Raw genomic sequence first — 16,992 nt, 5'->3', positions numbered from 1 at the left:
TGGACTGCAGCCTGCCAGGCTCCTCTGCAAGTTGCTTAACTGCTTCCAAATTTGTAAAATAAGGATGATAACAGTTTCTATCTTATAGGGTTGTTGTGTAGATTAAAAGAGTTATGCTCTGAAAAATACTTCAAACAATATGCCTGGCATATAGTTGCTATATAAATGTAGTGTTCTTGTTATTTTTATATTTGAGTTAACACAAATGGTGGTCTCTCTAAAAACATGTAAAAAAAATAACAGTTAACTAACTTTGTATAATCAGTATACTTGAGAATTAAGGACACAAATAGAGTTTGTTATCTAATGAAAGTTAAAGCAAAATGAACCTGTTTGTCTAATACGGTAGTTAGACAAAATTTAGTTTAAGTGTTTAGTTCCCTTTTTATTGATACTTTCTTTATCTAGCCACTGCCAATACAGTTGAATTATTTCCCCTAACTTCAGACTCTTAGATGCATGTACACATATACTCATAATTTCTCATCCAAGATTCCTTCCCATCAAACCATTCCAGGTTTGAGTTTCTTTAAGCTGCATTCTTATACTCCCAACTGCTCAGTTCTCTCCTAGTCCCTGTATCTTCTTCATACCCAAGATATGTGTATCCAGAGTATCAAAGAGCTTGAGAAACTGGAATCTCCTGGTCATACAGATTGAGTTGCTTACTTGGCTCATATTATGATTGGAAGCTTGGGATAAAGGAAAGTGGAACAGCAACTAGGACTGAGTCCTTGAGTTTTGGGGCCACGGGACGAGAGAGACATGAAGGATTTAGGGCCAGGGGAGTGCTAAGGAAAGACCCTTTGTGGGTGAGGAACATGCTGCGCTCAAGTAGACTAGTGAGTTTACTTGTGAAGTGGCTCATTCATTTATTAGTATTCCAGTACCTGTAGTATGCCAGCCTCTGTGTTAAGTGCTGACTTAGAGTCAAGGTCAGTTTTAGTTTTTTACATAGACAAAACTTTGTATTTTTCTGTGAGAGAAACTGTTCTTAAAAATGGAAGTATATACTAGTATGAATGATTTATATGATAAATTTAAATTAGATTGCTTTCAGATTGACTATTTGGGGGATGAAAGGATATGCATAGGGGACAAGGAAATTTAAACAGAAATGTAAAGCTTCTTGATGGGGCTAGACAAATGCTCCTGAAGGAGAGAGAGGACTGAAAATGAGCTTTATAGACATCACATCAAAAAGCTATGTCATCTCTGTAGGACCTGTACAGAGCTTTAGCTGTGCATGTGCACCCTGTAGCAAAATTATGACTCTCCACATATTCTTCTCTAGGATCCCTTTTCCTATAACCTTTCCTTATTTAGTTACTTTTTAATAGTACTGACCATTGGGGAAAATTCTGGCCAAAGGAAACAGAGAAGCTGTTTGGTGGTTTTGTTTCTATAAGCAGAAAAGAGGATTCTAGGATGACTGCTCATTTTCAGAGGATTTGGTGCTATCATTCTTTTTTGTTCAAATATGTATACAAATTATTCTTCATTGTGTTTTTCCAAATATTTCTGAATTCTTATAAAAGCAAATTTCATTGGGGAAATATCATGTGTTAGATTGCCTTCTGTTCAATTAAATATAATCTTTTGTCTCCCTGCCACCTAAAACTTCAACAGGTGGTTTGACTATGGGAAATTCTGAGTGTTTTTATAAATACCCATACTCACAAAAGCTAGTAAGAGAACATATTTTAAAAGTTCAGAGCTTCTGCCTACAGTCCTTTTAGACTTGTTTTAGTTTTGGATCCTCTAAATTTATTAATCACTAGTTTTCATTCTTCAGGAGGAGGGATTTGAGGCTGAGAATGATCCATATTCATTATTAAGAGGAAAGTATTGCTTGTTCATTGCTGAAGAAATGAGTCTTTACTGCATTTACATAGTGTTTCTTATAGTATTCTGTATACAGCGAGTTTTTGAAAATCCTGTTTCTCCTTAGAATCTATAATGAAATTGACTGTGATTATCAGAAGTTATTTCAATGTGATTACAGATTTTTCAAAATGTGTTTTTAAGCAGGAGGAATGTTTTTGAATAAAAGTGAATAAATATGCTGTTAAAATTGTTGAAAATTTTTATAGGACAGTTTTCTTGTTGTTTAGTAGCTGAGTCCAACTCTTATGTGACCCCATGGACTGTAGCCCACTTCCTCTGTCCATAGGATTTCCCAGGCAAGAATACTGGTGTGGTTTGCCATTTCCTTCTCCAGAGGATCTTCCCAACCCAGGGATCAAGCTCGCATCTCCTGCTTTGATAGGTAGTTTCTTTACCACTGGGCCGTCAGGAAAGCCATAGGACAGTCTTTGGAAAGATTGTTGGGGAATTTGCAAGTATATTCATTATGTTCCCATTGTATAGGTGTTACTGACAAGAAGCTGAAAGATCCAGAAATAATAACTGGATGAGGTCTCTGCAGTTTGGAAACCTTGAGACCTAATTAAGTAGGTAGAATTTGCAACATAAAAGGCACCAGTGCTATATATATATATAGTGTATATAATCAAGAACTAAATGAGTTAAAAATTAAGGAATTGAGAATTTATAATCTGCTGTTTTACATTTGAAATAATTAGACAAGGTTTCATTTGTTAAATACAAAGCACCTACCATACTTGTGGTTGGATTAACACAGAAGAGAAGGGAGAAAGCAATCCCAGTTGAAACAGCATTGAGCAAAGGCGTCTGTCCTAGTGTGTACCTGTGAGGATTAAATGCAATAACCCAAGTAAGGTGTTAAAACAGTGCCTAGCGCACTGTGAGTGTCCGTGAGAGCTCGCTGGCACTGTTAGCTTGTTCACTTGTGCATCTGCCTGCTCTTTGCCAGGAGCTGTTGTAATGACAATAAAACGTTTACTAAGTTGTTATGTTGCTTTGTACATCACTAGGTTTTAGCTTTTTGTATACCTATTTCCTTTAATCCTTAAAATTTATGGGACATAATTATTGTCATCCCCATTTTAAGATTAAAAAAAAACTGAAGCATAGAGTAATTAAGTATATTATTGCCCAAACATCTAGGAAGTTGAAGAATAATGATCATATGACTAGCACGCATCATTGGATGTAGCTGAGGAAAGGTTGTGAGTACTGGATTGCTTAAACTAGACAATGTGTTCAGTCGCTCAGTCGTGTCCGACATTTTGCAACCCCTCCGTTTGTAGCCCGCCAGACTCCTCTGTCCATGGTATTTCCCAAGCAAGAATACTGGAATGGCTTGCCGTTTCCTCCTCCAGGGTATTTTCCCAACTTAGGGATCGAACCCGGGTCTGTTGCATCTCCTGCATTGGCAGGTGAATTCTTTACTACTGAGCCATCTTGGAATCCCAGTACAGAAATATGGAACCTCTAATAAGCTGTACTGTACTTTTCAGAGTGTATTAAACGGGTGTGCTGTGTGCTCAGTCATATCCAGCTCTTTGCAATCCCATGGATTGTACTGCATCCCAGGCTCCTCTGCCCTCGGAATTTTCCAGGCAAGAATATTGGAGCAGGTTGCCATTTCCTACTCCAGGGATTGAACCCATGTCTTTTGCATTGGCAGGTGGATTCTTTACCACTATCACCACCTGTGAAGCCCATGTTAAACAAGACATGTTCATAAATATGCCACCTGGATCTTTAGCTAATTTCATTTAGACTGAGTATCTCCATCTTTCTACCCTTTGCTAAAACTTGTTTGTACACATAGCCAATTTACTGCCTAGCTTGGGTTTCAGAATTAAAGTGATTTTTAATTAAAAAGAGAGAAATTATGGCATTGACATGAGTGACATTACTTTTAAAATATAAGCATCAATTAAATGTTCAAACTGTGAAAATGTTAGTCGCTTAGTCATTGTCTGACTCTTTGTGACCCCATGGACTGTAGCCCGCCAGGCTCCTCTGTCCATGAGATTCTCCAGGCAAGAATAGGGGAGTGGGTTGCCATCCTTTTCTCCAGGGGATCTTCCCAACCCAGGGATCGAACTCAGGTCTCCTGCATTGCAGGCAGATTCTTTACCATCTGAGCCACCAGGATGGTCTAAATGTTCAAAGGTATCTCTAAAATTAAAAAAAAAAAAAGAAATGTTCGAAGGTTTCACTGTTTTTATTTTCATTTAAACTATGTTGTAAGCTGAAAATCTTATACGATGTTTATATCTATTGAAAGCTAAATATGGGTATTTTGGGTTGTTTGTTTTCTTTGCTTACTCATTGCTTCTCTGGGAATATAATCAATAGCTTTTGAACTACTGAGCTTTAAGAGTGTGATGTTTGTTTTTCAACCTCAGCACTAAACTAACTAAGAACCATCATTGATACTTTTAAGATAGAATATATTTTACATATTTGTCTCTTTTTTTTGTAGTTCCTTTTGAAGATAGTCTCTCTCCTTATTCTAGTGCCTAGCTTGTTTCCCTAGCATTGTTTGTGTGACTCATGTTGAGGAATTTTTGTGTTGTAAATACAAAAGCCTAGTACTTGGAACTACTAAGCATTAAAACAAATACACAGTTATGTTGAGACTTGGGTTGTAGATAATAAAAGAAAGTGTGTAGTATAAAGATTGTGGAAAGAATTTACACCTAAAAGTAGTATGATTCTGGAGTCTTTCTTACAAAGGTCGGTAAGCTAAAAAAAAAAAAACTCCAGTGGGAGAAAGTCAGATATTGGTAGAAGATGATATTAACAGAGTTGTTATGTTCAAGTATAATTGCACAGATAATAGCCTGTTGGATAAGACTTGGTTTTGAGTTACCTGTTTGAACAGTTAAAGGACATGCGGAGACCCTCCTTACTCATTCCAAAAATTAGACAACTTCGTGAAAGTATTTATGAATTAAGTTTCTATATAAAATTGGACTCGCAGCAGTGATGAGCTTTAAATTAGTAACAGCTGATATTACAGATTGATGCCTTTTTGACGTCTTAGGGTTTTCTTTCTGAGCTGGACCCTCAGTACTTGTCTGGAAATCCTTTACATATTTTTAACTCAGTTTCATATTTCCTACAAATACGTATTTTAAACCTTGAAGCCTATACCCCACTACCTTGTCCTAAACTTTTACCCATGCTTGTCAGCAGATAAGCACAGTTACTTCTCAGAGAAGCTAGAGAAGCCTCTGTCAGAACTGTTTCAGTTTTTGTTTGCCTGTATTGTCTGACTTACCTGCATTTGAGCCATCTTGAGAGCCTCCCTCGCAGTTTTACTAGAAAAGGTTTGGCCTCTGACTTCTCCCTTCGTCCTTCCTTTCCTCTTACATGTGCTACAGACATTTTAAATGCTCAGCACCAAACTTCTCGCCATTTTTCCTGTCTAGATTATCTGTGTGCCAGGATGATACCGTGAACTAGGAGTCTAGGAGCTGTGTTGCTTACTGCTGCTTACTGCTTTTCAGTTCCAGTTCATTCAGGTTCCACTGCTCTTGGCTGTGTCTGTCCACAGTTCTTATCTACTTTCATTTCCTCAGTTCTAACTCATTGCACAACCCTGTAATGCTCCCATTTTATAAGATCACACAGCTAATTAATGTTGTCTGGTTTTCTCCAAATGATTTATACCTTAATTCACATATATTGAAATAATTATTCTATCAGGAGAATTTGTTGTCTGAGAATGGCCAGACAGTTTTCAAAATGAATACTGTTGAAGGGAAACTGCTAGAGACAGCGTGTGTGTTTTAGTTGCTCTGTCGTGTCCGACTCTTTGCGACCCCAGGGACTGTAGCCCGCCAGGCTCCCCTGTCCATGGGGTTTCCCAGGCAAGAATACTGGAGTGGGTTGCCATTTCCTTCTCTTGGGGATCTTCCCCACCCAGTGATCAAACCTGGGTCTCCAGCATTGTAGATTCTTTACTGTCTGAGCCACCAGGGAAACCCTTAATCCTATTAAATTTTAATGATAAAAATAATGTGATTTGGGCATTAACATAACTAGATCAGTAGAACATAATAGAAAGCTAAAACATAGCCATATATAAAAATACAAAGATGCCATTCTGAATTGGCGGTGCGGAGCTAGGGATTGCTTAGAACCCCAGAGGGTGAACCTGGAACCATTAATTCACACGGCCTCCTGCCAGTGCTGCAGCTTCGGGCTGTCCCTGTCTGTGACTAGGACACTTGCTTATTAAAAATTATTAGAATCCAGACTCACTCACTATACAAGAAATTGAATATGAGATGAAAGAGTTTAAAAAATGAGATAGTAAAAATTAAAATACGGGCTTATTAGGTCTTTAAAGTGGGGGAAAACATTTTATTAAGATAAAACCACAGGAAGAAAATCCCGGAAGGAAAACTTAAACAATTAAAAGGTGAGTGAGCTAGAACAATAAATTGACAGTAATGCTAGACAAGAGTTATCATCTTATTATATGAAGAGCTTTTGGAAATAAAATAAATGAATAAAGCAGAATAAAAATTGAGAGAGGGTATCAGTAAAAAAAAAAAAAAAGTGAAAATATGTAAAGAACTACATAAAGCCAGTAAAAAGGGAACAGAAGTCCATCCTGCTAACTAGGATTCAGTGAAACCATTATTTGCCCAATACGTTCGGCGAGAGTTGAAACAGTCATAACAACAGTGTGTTCAGCTGTGTCCGACTCTTTGTGACCCCATGGACTGTAGTCTGCCAGGCTCCTCTGTCAGTGGAATTTTCCAGGCAAGAATACTGAAGTGGGTTGCCATTTTCTACTCTAGTGGATCTTCCTGACCCAGGGATCAAACCCTTGTCTCTAGCATCTCCAGCATTGGCAGGGGATTCTTTACCACTGGACCACCTGGGAAGGCCAGTGAGACAACCTTAACGTTCTTGCAGGAAGATTTGACAGCGTGTTTAGAGAGCTATAAAAATTAGAGATGGGCACAAAAATTTATTTGAAAGGCTGTTTAGCTTATATATTCCCACAACATAGATCTGATTAAATAAATCATGCTGTGTTCTTAATCTAATATCATACTATGCAACTACTAACATTTTTGTGAAAATGGCTTCCCAAGTGGCTCTAGTGGTAAATATCCTGCTACCAACTCAGGAGACACCGGTTCAATCCCTGGGTCAGGAAGATCCCTTGGAGGAGGTCATGGCAACTCACTCCAGTATTCTTCCTGGGAAAATTCCATGGACAGAGGAGCCTGGCAGGCAATGGTCTGTGGGGTTGCAGAGTTGGACATGGATATGACTAAATCTCAAAACAAGATGCCTACAATAATATGGACTTAAAAAAGGAAAAGTTCTAGTAGGGTGATCTGTATCAAAGTGATGGTGGTTGTTTATTTTAAAATAAAAGGTGATTTTTAATTTCTTCTTTTCTCTATTTAAAAAGTTTTCTTGTACTTTAATTTTATAATTAGGCAAAAAATCTCATTTTCTGTTTAAAAAGTAACTATAGTTTTTAAGCTGTTATTATTATTTGTTGCGTTTGCTGAAAATGAGAGTGCTGCCTCTCTAATCCTGAATGTTGTTGCTCTTCAGAGACCTTGACACTGCTGAGCCCTGAGAGCTGATGGAATCCCAGCAGGAGGTAGTATGGTTGAATTGTCCTTGGCTGAGTCCTGTCTGATAGCATCAGTGTAGAATTTGTGGGTGGGGAAGGTACTTTAAAATTGTGGAAAATGAAATTCTGTTTTCATTTTCTGTTTTTTACAGTGTTATATTTTCAGATTCTTTACAAGTAAGATTGCTTTTTTTAGTCCAAGGTCTAACCTTGGTGCAAATTTAGCTTTTAAATTCATGAACTCAAAGTACTTACGTTGTATGTTACCAAGTTGTTAGACAGCGTAACTGATTCAGTGTGATAGATGAAATTGGTTGCTAGTTTACAACATTAATCAGGACGTTTAATGATTAGTATTGAAAATTCCTACATTTTAATTTACCCCACTTAGTTCTCAAACTTTTTCTAGCTTAAGGCTGTGTGTGTGTGGGTGTCTACATGTGCACATGCTTGTTTGTAGCAGTTTAAAATCATTGTATTACAGATACATGGGACCTTTTTCAGCTACCTAATGTAAGAACCACAGTCATTTATTTTGCTTAGTTGTTTTTACATAAAAATGCTTATATTAATTTGATCTTATTTCAGTATTCTTTTTGCTGTGCTGTAGTTTCTTTTGTTTAACCATTTCTTGACTTCGGAGCAGAGTGGGAAGGCTAGGAAAAGCTAGGCAGAGGTTGAGTGATGACAGAGTAGTATATGCTAGATAAAGGACTAATGAAGGATGGGAAAAAGTATATTACCAAGAGGGAGGCAGATAAAGCAACAGTGGTGCTGATAGGATTGCCATGGTCTCTCTGAAGAAAATGAGTGGAATCTATCTTTAAACTCTCCTAATATCTTTCATGGACATAGTAACTTTCATTTTGGGGAGCACATGCACTTATAAACCAAATTCATGGTTTATAATTGTGTGATCCCAAATACAGAATTTTCCCCCTCCCCTGGAGCTGTATAGTTATTTCTTTTTTCTAAAAGCTTTGCTTAGATTGCTTAATTGATTTTCTTTAAAATGCAAAGGGACATCAGCATGCTTTTAGAGCCACATTTGTATGATTTATTGGCACATTTATATAATTAAGCTTACTTGGGTGTTTAGTTCTGTTGTAATTATGTGCTTCATTCTGATTCATATGATGAAAATGTACTGCTATTCCCTAGTGTTAGCATCTTATAGAGAAGTAATTATATTATGCAAAAATATACTGAAAAACTAAAACACCTGTAGAATTTGTATGGATTCCTTATATTAAGATCAGATGTGCATAGGTCACAGAGACTGAGGCATTTGGAAAGAAAAATAAAATATTACGTTTTGGGGGAGGGATTCTGAAAATTAAGGAAACTAATATTTTTAAATGGATTTTTTGAACTAATGTTTGGAGGTGAATGAATTGTTCGATTCATTTGTAAGACTCCTCACTTATGAAAGGGAACAAATGAGGAAAAGGAATGTGAAGCAGTCTCTAGCTAGGTTTTTAAAAAACTAGATAGTAGACCACACAATTTATTCTAATTATGGAAGTGTCAAAACCTGGCTTAGGCATTTATTATATTAAAAATTAATTTAAATGATTTCTAATGCATATGACATTTTTTTAAATTGTACTTTTTTTAGTTGAATGTGCATAGTTTCAGAAAAATAATAGTTCTGAGCAATGATTGTTGTGCGTAGGTATACCTTTACTGTCCAAGAATTCTAATTGATATAAGTAAAAAGCTCTGTTGAATATATCTCTTCTCCATATATGCAAGCACGCCGAGTCGCTTCAGTCATGTCAGACGCTTGCGACTGTATGGACTGTAACCCACTAGGCTTCTCTGTCCCTGGGATTCTCCAGGCAAGAATACTGGAGTAGGTTGCCATGCCCTCCAGGAGATCCTGCTGACCCAGGGATCAAACCTGCATCTCTTCTGTCTCCTCCATTGGTCAGCAGATTCTTTACCATTAGTGTCACCTGGGAAGCCCCTCTCCGTATATAGAAGCACTTAAAAAGGATATTGTGAAGAAAGAAAAAATAAGTTAATACATATTGTGTTTAAAGTAGGCATATGATATGTTGGTTGCTTTTTTCTAGATTCCTGAATTCTGTGGGAGTCTCCTTTTTAAAATTGGAAGTGAAAAGCTATCATGAAATGGGTCTTCTTTAGTTAATTTGATCTTTGAACTTACTAAATGTTTGATATCTTAAAACCTTTTTTTTGGACTGATAAAAGTGTGCTTTATTAGTGAGTCAAATACTACAAATAGCTTTGCTGCCAGTGACATTTTCCAAAATGTTGATCAACTTAAAAAAATAATATTATTAACAAAAATGAAATATCTTATTCTCTGCTTTTAAAGGTTAGTTATTTTGTTGGGAAAAAAATCCATATGTATTTTAAAATCCTGAAACATCCACCCCCAACATTCTCTTCCCAGCCCCATAAAATGTGTCTTCAGTTCAGGTCAGTTTAGTCACTCAGTCGTGTCCGACTCTTTGCGACCCCATGAACTGCAGCACACCAGGTCTCCCTGTCCGTCACCAACTCCCAGAGTCCACCCAAACCCATCTCCATTGAGTCGGTGATGCCATCCAACCATGTCATCCTCTGTTGTCCCCTTCTCCTCCTGCCTTCAGTCTTTCCCAGCATCAGGGTCTTTTCACGTGAGTCAGATCTTCGCATCAAGTGGCCAAAGTGTTGGAGTTTCAGCTTCAGCATCAGTCCTTCCAATGAACAAACCCAGGACTGATTTGTTTTATGATGGACAAGTTGGATCTCCTTGCAGTCCAAGGGACTCTCAAGAGTCTTCTCCAGCACCACAGTTCAAAAACATCAATTCGTTGCCGCTCAGCTTTCATTATAATCCAACTCTCACATCCATACATGACTACTGGAGAAACCATAGCCTTGACTAGATGGACCTTTGTTGGCAAAGTAATGTCCCTGCTTTCTAATATGCAGTCTAGATTGGTCATAAGTTTGCTTCCAAGGAGTAAGCGTCTTTTAACTTCACGGCTGCAATCACCATCACAGTGATTTTGGAGCCCAGAAAAATAAAGTCAGCCACTGTTTCCACTATTTGCCCATCTATTTGCCATGAAGTGATGGGACCGGATGCCATGATCTTAGTTTTCTGAATGTTGAGCTTTAAAGCCAACTTTTTCACTCTCCTCTTTAACTTTCATCAAGAGGCTCTTTAGTTCCTCTTCACTTTCTGCCATAAGGGTGGTGTCATCTGCATATCTGAGGTGATTGATATTTCTCCTGGCAGTCTTGATTCCAGCTTGTGCTTTTTCCAGCCCAGCATTTCTCATGATGTACTCTGCATATAAGTTAAATAAGCAGGGTGACAATATACAGCCTTAACGTACTCCTTTTCCTATTTGGAACCAGTCTGCTGTTCCATGTCCAGTTCTAACTGTTGATTCCTGACCTACATATAGGTTTCTCAAGAGGCAGGTCAGGTGGTCTGGTATTCCCATCTCTTTTAAGAATTTCCCACAGTTTCTTGTGATCCACACAGTCAAAGGCTTTGGCATAGTCAATAAAGCAGAAATAGATGTTTTTCTGGAGCTCTCTTGCTTTTTCAATGATCCAGCAGATGCTGTCAATTTGATCTCTGGTTCCTCTGACTTTTCTAAAACCAACTTGAACATCTGGAAGTTCATGGTTCATGTATTGCTGACGCCTGGCTGGGAGAATTTAGAGTGTTACTTTACTACTGCTGCTGCTGCTGAGTCCCTTCAATTGTGTCCGACGGTGTGACCCCATAGACGGCCACCCACCAGGCTCTGCCATCCGTGGGAGTCTACAGGCAAGAACACTGGACTGGGTTGCCAGTTGCTTCTCCAGTGCATGAAAGTGAAAAGTGGAATGTGAAGGTACTTTACTAGCTTGTGAGATGAGTGCAATTGTGTGGTAGTTTGAGCATTCTTTGGCAATGCCTTTCTTTGGGATTGAAATGAAAACTGACCTTTTCCAATCCTGTGGCCACTGCTGAGTTTTCCAAATTTGCTGGCATATTGAGTGCAACACTTCCACAGCATCATCTTTTAGGATTTGAAATAGCTCAGCTGGAGTTCCATCACCTCCACTAGCTTTGTTCGTATTGATACTTCCTAAGGCCCACTTGACTTCACATTCCAGGATATCTGGCTCTAGGTGAGTGATCACACTATCGTGATTATCTGGGTCGTGAAGATAATTTTTATATAGTTCTTCTGTGTATTCTTGCCACCTCTCTTAATATCTTCAGCTTCTGTTAGGTCCATACCATTTCTGTCCTTTATTGTGCCCATCTTTGCATGAAATGTTCCCTTGGTGTATCTAATTTTCTTGAAGAGATTTCTAGTCTTTCCTGTTCTATTATTTTCCTCTGTTTCTTTACATTGATCACTGAGGAAGGCTTTCTTATCCCTCCTTGCTATTCTTTGGAACTCTGCATTCAAATGGGTATATCTTTCCTTTTCTCTTCTCTTCTTTTCACAGCTATCTGTAAGGCCTCCTCAGACGGCCGTTTTGCTGTTTGGCATTTCTTTTCCATTGGGCTTCCCTGGTGGCTTAGACGGCAAAGCGTCTGTCTGCGATGCTGGAGACCCGGGTTTGATCTCTGAGTCAGGAAGATCCCTTGGAGAAGGAAATGGCAACCCACTCCAGTACTCTTATCTGGAAAATCCCATGGACAGAGGAGCCTGCTAGGCTACAGTCCATGGGGTTGCAAAGAGTCGGACACGACTGAACGACTTTACTTACTTACTCCATGGGGATGGTCTTGATCCCCGTCTCCTGTGCAATGTCATGAACCTCCAACCATAGTTCATCAGGCTCTCTGTCTATCAGATCTAGTCCCTTAAATCTATTTCTCATTTCCACTGTGTAATCATAAGGGATTTGATTTAGGTCATACCTGAATGGTCTAGTGGTTTTCCCCACTTTCTTCAATTTAATTCTGAATTTGGAAATAAGGGGTTCATGATCTGAACTGCTCCCGGTCTTGTTTTTGCTGACTATATAGAGCTTCTCCATCTTTGGTTGCAAAGAATATAATCAGTCTGATTTCGGTGTTGACCATCTGGTGATGTCCATGTGTAGAGTCTTCTCTTTTGTTGTAGGAAGAGGGTGTTTGCTATGACCAGTGCGTTCTCTTGGCAAAACTCTTATCAGGCTTTCACCTGCTTCATTCTGTACTCTAAGGCCAAATTTGCCAGTTACTCCAGGTATCTCTTGACTTCCTACTTTTGCATTCCAGTCCCCTATAATGAAAAGGACATCTTTTTTGGGTGTGAGTTCTAAGTGGTCTTGTAGGTTTTCATAGAACCGTTCAACTTCAGCTTCTTCAGCGTTACTGGTCGGGGCATAGACTTGGATTACTGTGATATTGAATGGTTTGCCTTGTAAACGAACAGAGATCATTCTGTCGTTTTTGAGATTGCATCCAAGTCCTGCATTTAGGACTCTCTTGTTGACTATGATGGCTACTCCATTTCTTCTAAGGAACTCCTGCCCACAGTAATAGATATAATGGTCATCTGAGTTGAATTCACCCATTCCAGTCCATCTTAGTTTGCTGATTCCTAAAATGTCAGTGTTCACTCTTGCCATCTCCTGTTTGAGCACTTCCAATTTGCCTTGATTCATGGACCTAACATCCCAGGTTCCTATGCAGTATTGCTCTTCACAGCATCGAATCTTGCTTCTATCACGAGTCACACCCACAGCTGGGTGTTGTTTTGCTTTGGCTCCCTCCCTTCACTCTTATTTGTCCACTGCTCTCCAGTAGCATACTGGGCACCTACTGACCTGGGGAGCTCCTCTTTCAGTGTCCTGTCTTTTTGCCTTTTCATGCTGTTCATGGGGTTCTCAAGGCAAGAATACTGAAGTGGTTTGCCATTCCCTTCTCCAGTGGACCACATTCTGTCAGACCTCTCCACCACGTCCCATCCGTCTTGGGTGGCCCCACACGGCATGTCTTAGTTTCATTGAGTCAGACAAGGCTGTGTTCCATGTGATCAGGTTGGCTAGTTGTCTGTGGTTGTGGTTTCAGTCTGTCTGCCCTGTGACGCCCTCTCTCAGCACATGCCGTCTTACTTGGGTTTCTCTTAGCTTGGACGTGGGGTGTCTCTTCACAGCTGCTTCAGCAAAGCGCAGCCACTGCTCCTTACTTCGGACTTGGGGTAGCTCCTCTCAGCTACTGTCTCCTGCACTGTCGCACAGCTGCTGCTTCTAAAATGTGTTTAGGCTCGGGTTATTTTTGGGCTCCATGATCACCCCAGATGGTGACTGCAGCCATGAAATTAAAAAACGGTCCTTGGAAGAAAAGTTATGACCAACCTTGACAGCATATTCAAAAACAGAGACATTACTTTGTCAACAAAGGTCCGTTAGTCAAGGCTATGGTTTTTCCAGTAGTCATGTATGAATGTGAGAGTTGGACGATAAAGAAAGCTGAGCAGCAAAGAATTGATGCCTTTGAACTGTAGTGTTGGGGAAGACTCTTGAGGGTCCCCTGGACTTCAAGGAGATCCAACCAGTCCATCCTAAAGGAAATCAGTCCTGAGCATTCATTGGAAGGACTGATGCTGAAGCTGAAACTCCAAAAGTTTGCCCACCTGATGTAAAGAGCTGACTCATTGGAAAAGACCCTGATGCTGGGAAAGACTGAAGGCAGGAGAAGGAGATGACAGAGGATGAGATGGCTGGATGGCATCACCAACTCAATGGACATGAGTTTGAGTAAACTCCAGGAGTTGGTGATGGACAGGGAAGTCTGGCATGCTGCAGTCCGTGCGGTCGCAGGGTCAGGCACGGCTGAGTTGACTGAACTGAACTGACTAAATTTTAAATAGATTTTTCTTCTGCATGACTGTTCAGTATTACAGTCTACATTTGGATGGGATGTGAGTCAGTTCTTTCTTAGAGGGACTAATTTTTCAGATGCAAGATATCCATTTCATGCTTCTGATCCATAAACAAGTAATTTTTTTAAATTAAACATGAGCAGAAATTCCTCCACAAAATTGCCTGCTTTGTAGGATGTGATATTGACTGAGTAAGAATCATTGGCCAGAGAAACAGTCAAAGAATAGGGAATCCTTTCACCAGGCCCAAAGGTATGAAAGAACTTCAAAAACAAATAGGTTCAAGTTGAGTGAAACTTACTGGAGAAAGGTCTTTTTCAAGGAACCAGCTAGATTTCATTCTGTAGCTGAGGAAAGCAAAATGTTAGTCAGCAGGAATTCAGAGGACACTAAGGAATGATTTAGAAGGGAGAGGTGGGACAAAGGATTGGGCCAGATTAAGGAATGTACCAGGCAGTATGGAAAGAAGAGTCTGTGCTAGTGTTGGATGAGACCTGGGGAAGTTTGGTCTGCTGTCAGTGACTGAAATAAACATGGAAATGAGACCTGATAGAATTCCTCAAAGTCCCTTTAAAATGGAAAAACAGAGGTAGAAATGTTAACATATGCAGAACTACAGAGTAGATGAATATATAACTGTTTTCCAGCTACAGCAATGGTTAGCTCTTAGCTGCTCCATTTGTCCTGTAACTTCCAGTAACTCTGTTCTGTAAATTGACCTAAGACCCTCACAAACAGTATGAAACCAAAGTTCCACTGAAAAGCGCTCACTGATATCTTCTGTTCTTTTTCTTCGTTTGAACTCTGGGTTATGGTGCACTAAATGGATTTCATGTCTGATAAATAGGTTATACATGGTAGTTGGAAAATTGAATTTGTGGTTTAAGCTGCTTGGGCTGGAGTTCTGACTGCACCCCTCAACAACTCTGTGTCCTTCAGCCTCTTACTTAATTCTAATCCTCACATTCTTCTTACATACAGTAGTACACACCTTCTGTGATTTTGGTGAAAATTACCTGTGTTTGAAATACTAGCTGTCAGTGTTAACAGTGGTCTACACACCTAGATGATACTCAGTTATTAGTAGATGCTATTACTATTTTAAGTGACCAACCTGGAATTTGAATCTTTATCTCTCAGATTCCAAAATCCAAATTCTTATCATTTTTAACTCTAACATAGAATGCATTTTAATACCTCCACTAACATTTCTTTCTTTGTGAAGTGAAAGTGTTAGTTGCTTAGTTGTGTCTGACTCTTTGTGACCCCATAAACTGTAACTTGCCAGACTCTTCTGTCCGTGAAATTTTCCAGACAAGAATACTGGAGTGGGTTGCCATTTCCTTCTCCAGGGATCTTCCTTACCCAGGGATTGAACCTGTGTCTCTTGTATCGCCTGCATTGGCAGGCGGGTTCTTTACCACTAGCGCCCCCTGGAAAGCCTCTGTTGACCCCTTGGTACTATTTATTGAGGAATTTCTGTACTCCTTTCTCTTTTCTAGCATCTTTATCATAAGTTTTCATACACTTGAAATGGTGAAAATTTGTTTCTAATGCTGAAATCTCTTATTCTTCTTCCCTAGTTTTATCAGATAGCACTTCCAGAGTGATGTTAACATCTGTGTTGATAGTGGACATCGGTGTCTTTTAAGTATGGCTTTGCTTTTAAATTTTGTTGTTATTTTGGCATAAAACATTTATCTGTTGGTTTGAAAAAGTCTTTTTAAAAGTCCTAAGAGATGTTTTTCTTCTTCTCATCAGTACTAATTTCTTAAACTTTGGTACCCTTTACTAGATTTCTTTTATTGAGTCTGTTTCCTACCTCAGATATATCTTTTTTTTTTTTTTTTTTTGCCCCTGCTGCACAGCTTGTGGGATCTTAGTTCCCCAACCAGGGATTGAATGTGGGCCCCAGAAGTGAAAGCACTGTCTTAACCACTGGATCGACAGGGAATTCCCGAATATATCATTTTTCATAGGACCACATTGCCTGCTATGTTGTTTAACTAGTCTTTCCGCTTTTGGTCCCTGTCCCTATTAGTCAGAACTCTGAACTGCTGGTACAAGTTCCTGCCCCAAGTCAGTCTTGACCATGTTTTATTTATATTCCAGGGAATTGTATCAGAACATCTTTCCATGTTATGTAATCAAAAGTGCAGACTTCTAAGGCTATTTATTATCTGTATTTCTTTGTGAACAGAGCATATGCCTTTCCATTACTCGCCTCTGTCAAGAACTTTAAAGGATCTGAGATCTTAGCCTCTCATAGGCTAATGAGTTAGTTATCCTCCTATGGGTTCATGGATCCTGGTAGAAGACACTAGTCTCCTGGGTCAGAGTCAAGAGCAGTTTGTTACAGCAATAGCGGCAGCCACAATCTTACCACATTTCTTGTACTAGTTACCTAAGCCCTAGTTTCCCCAGGGTGAGGAGATGAGGGCCAGGCGACTCCTGTACACAGTTAGTTGCATTACAGGAGGAACCCTGAATGTTTTCTGGAGTCTCAGCCTACTTGTTTCTTTAATTCATCCCTTCCGTTCCGTCCCCCAGCTTTCTCTCCATTACGTCTTGATTTAAGACTTTGTCTCAGACAGATGCTTCTTCCACATCCCCCACGTGGCCCCTGTGTCTGAACGTGCTGCTGACTTTCCGTGTCCTCCT

At 39.4% G+C, this 16,992-nt stretch overlaps 1 protein-coding gene across 1 annotated transcript in view; it reads left to right on the top strand.

Moving 5' to 3' along the window:
- The window catches only part of PAWR (pro-apoptotic WT1 regulator), a 117,592-nt gene that overhangs the window by 59,387 nt on the left and 41,213 nt on the right, over nucleotides 1-16,992 (top strand). The gene's annotated exons all lie outside the window — the stretch shown is intronic.

This window comes from Odocoileus virginianus, chromosome 24, assembly GCF_023699985.2.
Source record: "Odocoileus virginianus isolate 20LAN1187 ecotype Illinois chromosome 24, Ovbor_1.2, whole genome shotgun sequence".
In the NCBI taxonomy this organism is placed as follows: domain Eukaryota; kingdom Metazoa; phylum Chordata; class Mammalia; order Artiodactyla; family Cervidae; genus Odocoileus; species Odocoileus virginianus.
The sequence above is the reverse complement of the archived record's forward strand: the minus strand, read 5'-3'. Positions and strand labels throughout refer to the sequence as shown.